We start from the raw sequence: 3902 nt of genomic DNA on the forward strand, positions 1-3902 counted from the left end.
AGACCTAAGGGACAACTTTTTCACGCAGAGGGTGGTATGTGTATGGAATGAGCTGCCAGAGGAAGTGGTGGAGGCTAGTACAATTGCAACGTTTTAAAAGCATTTGGATGGGTATATGAAAAGTAAGGGTTTGGAGAGGTATGGGCTGGGTGCTGGCAGGTGGGACGAGATTGGGTTGGGATATCTGGTCGGCGTGGATGGGTTGGACCGAAGGATCTGTTTCCATGCTGCACATCTCTATGACTCCAATATCTGGGATCTGACATAAACTGCTGTTCATTCAGATCTGTTCTGCCATCATGATTTCCCCTAAATGCAGTGATGGATTTTTTTAACTTAAGAAATGTCTTTGAGATAAATCTTAACCTTTATGTCAGGAAGCAGCCTAATTATTTTTATATAATGCAAGGTAACTGGACATTAAATGTTAAGTCAAAGGAAAGCAAGTCTGCCTTCTGATTGTTTACTTTACAAGTCAGTGCTTACATAATCATTTTGCTGTTAGTCTACTGAATGCTTTGAGATGTGGGACTGTGTTGTCTACAGGTGAAAATTCTGCAAATGAGATTGTGGAGTCCTGGGAGTCTTTTATAAACAAGTAATGCTGCTCAGAACCATACTGTTAACATGATGTGATACCTGAAATCTGGGAGTCATTTCTTTATTAACTGCCTCTGCTACTCTCCCCTCACAATCTCCTGTAAATGCAGTGTACCTTCAGAAAGTCATTTGTACCTGATGATGTGACACTTAGGTTAGTTCCTAGAACATCTCGACCTAGGTAACATAGACTGAAGAATTTAGTAGACTTTTATTAAGCTCCTGGTATCTACATGTATTCCAATAACAGTCAGTTGTGTCCCTGGGTTAAAGTGAAGCAATTCAGCCATCAGTGGTCGCACACTTCCCTCAGTGTGTCATGCATTGAGCATTCAGGAAAATGTGTATGAGCTTTCAGGAAAATGGAAACTGAGATCTTTATACCATCACCACATATGCTACGATGTTTAATGATGTCACAAGTATATTCTTTTTAAAATGGTATATATCATATTAGCAAGGAGATATAACACACCAGGAGATATCATCTAGATAATGGGGGTGGTGGTGCTGACAGCAGAGGAATGTAAGCAGAAAGGAAAGCTGAAGGTGGGGTGGGGGGGGGGAGGAGGGGTTGTTTTTAAGCATATTCTCCCCTTCAATTTGCCAGGGTGCTTGATTAGGAAATGGGAGCTTTTGAATGAATCTCCCTGGGTACCCTCAGCAACTCCAAATGAGTTTGCTTGTTGTACTCCATATATTGTGGGCACTCTGCCCATTGTAGCCCAGCAGAAATAGGATGAAAACTTTAAATAGGCATAAATTGAGCTTCAGTAAGGTTTTGACTGATGGTGGGAGAGGGCGACTGTCATTGGCACAGTGACATTAACTTCCCGTCATGCCTTTCCACCACAGACATAAATCAGGGTCACCACCTGCCGTTCACACCTAATTCGATGTGCCCTCACTACCAAACCTACTATGGTGGAAGATATGATTCTGGCCGCAGAGTCTTTGAGTCAGAGAGGGGAAAAACACTCCTCCTGCTGCTGGTAACCTAAGAATTAAGTTCAAACTGAAGAAAATTTCTTAATCTGTCAATGGTCGTGGATCCAAGATGGCGGCGACCTAAGAAGATCGCACTGCAGAGTTCTGCTTCGCAGCACAAATGGAATGAACCCTCAACTCACCCAACCTGGACCATCGCGATATCTTGGGACTCCGGAAAGATCATGGAGTCCCAAGAAACTTCTAAAAGTTAACTTACCTGCATTTCCTGCTATCCAGAGCTGCTGAAAAAGCGAAGAGGAGCATCAGAGGCTGGGCCTGCAGACCAGCTACAGGATCCTCCAAGTCGATTACTTTCCAGGCCCTGGTGAATGAGCTCACGAAATCTCGCGAGATGTTGGGGAAACAGATTGAAGGGAAGCTGGCTCCAATCTCTCTCATGCTGCGGAGGCATGAGCAGCAGCTGGGAGATCTGGAGAAGAAGACGGATAAGGTGGAGCACAGGGTCACAGTGGTGGAAGCTGATGCCAGTTCATCCAAGGATAGGATACAAGCTCTAATACAGGTCCATAATTTGCGTAACCAAGTGGATGATCTTGAAAACAGGGGTAGGAGAAAAAAATTCAGATCATCGGTCTGCCTGAGGGTAGGGAAGGTGAGTGGCTTGCGGAATTTGTTGAGGATTGTCTGGCAAAATTCCTTAACTTGGGGCTGGCATGAGAGAATTGAAGATAGAGAGGGCTCACCGGGTTGCAGCGCGGAGATTGGATCTGGGTCAATGTCCTCGTCCTCTCATGATGCGGTTCCATCACTATCGGGATAAGGAGAGAGTCATGGAGGCTTCCAGAGTCCAGGGGAAGGATCCAAAGGCCCTAATTTACGAGGGGTCTAAGATCATGTGCTTTCAGGACTTCTCACCAGCTGTGATCCAGAAATGAAAATCTTACGACGGTGTCAAGAGAAGACCGAGGGAGCTTGGGATTCAGTACTCCACAAGGTATCCAGCGGTGCTCCGATACACCTTAGATGGATCTGTACATCTCTTTGACACTAATTTTTAATAGTTTTGTCGGTTTGTTAAATGTAGTGATTTTAGATTAGATTAGATTACAGTGTGGAAACAGGCCCTTCGGCCCAACAAGTCCACACCGACCCGCCGAAGCGAAACCAACCCATACCCCTACATTTACCCCTTACCTAACACGACAGGCAATTTAGTATGGCCAATTCACCTGACCCTGCACATCTTTGGACTGTGGGAGGAAACCGGAGCACCCGGAGGAAACCCACGCAGACACTGGGAGAACGTGCAAACTCCACACAGTCAGTCGCCTGAGGCGGGAATTGAACCCGGGTCTCTGGCGCTGTGAGGTAGCAGTGCTAACCACTGTGCCACCGTGCCGCCCAAAAGGGATAGCTTATGTAGTTTTTATATGTGGTGGATCATGTGACACTAAGGCTCAGCGATTTGTGGAATTTAAATGTTATGGCTAACGACTTGATTAAATGGTTTACTTGTAATATCAAGGGAAGTCACTCACCAATTAAGAGGAATAAGGTACTCTTGAGTCTTAGAAAGGAGAAGGTGGATATTGATTTGTTACAGGAGACACACTTGGATGACAAGGAGCATCTGAAATTACAGCAGAATGGCTTTGACTGAGTTTATTTTTCATCATTTAATACCAGAAGTAGGGGAGTGGTTATATTGGTTAGAAAGCATCTCACATTTAAGTTGTTAAAGACACACATGGGAGGTTTGTAATTCTTAAAGCCTTTATAAATGGGGAAGAATATGATGTTTTAAATGTTTACTGCCCTCCAGCTCATCCCCTTAAATTTTTGGTAGATGCTTTTTCTAAACTGATAAGTCTCGAGTCCCAGCACATCATTATAGTGGGAAATTTTAACTGTCTCATGGATCCCACAGTAGACAGGTTGCCCAAAGGCCCTCTCTACAAACTAAACAGTTAGTAGATTTGTGTGTGGAGTTAGGGTGGTGGATGTCCGGAGGCGTCTCCACCCTACAGGCAAGGATTTTACATTTTTCTCCAATTCACACAGATGTCACACTAGAATTGATTTTTTTTCTGACCTCTGCGGTAACCCTGGATTTGGTGGCATCTTGTACGATTGGAAATATTACCATCTCTGATCCTGCTCCAGTGGGTTGCAGTGGGTCCGAGGCACTGGCGAATGGATCCCTTTATCCTCAAGGATAATAAGTTTGTGGAGTATTTCTCGAGGAATTTCGGGCATTCCTAGACATCAACTTAGGCTCAGTTGGTAGTTCATCCGTTCTCTGGGAAAATGCCAAAGCCTATGCTCAGAGGTTAGTTATTTCATATTCCACC

The sequence above is a fragment of the Chiloscyllium plagiosum genome, chromosome 24 (assembly GCF_004010195.1).
Source record: "Chiloscyllium plagiosum isolate BGI_BamShark_2017 chromosome 24, ASM401019v2, whole genome shotgun sequence".
Lineage (NCBI taxonomy): Eukaryota > Metazoa > Chordata > Chondrichthyes > Orectolobiformes > Hemiscylliidae > Chiloscyllium > Chiloscyllium plagiosum.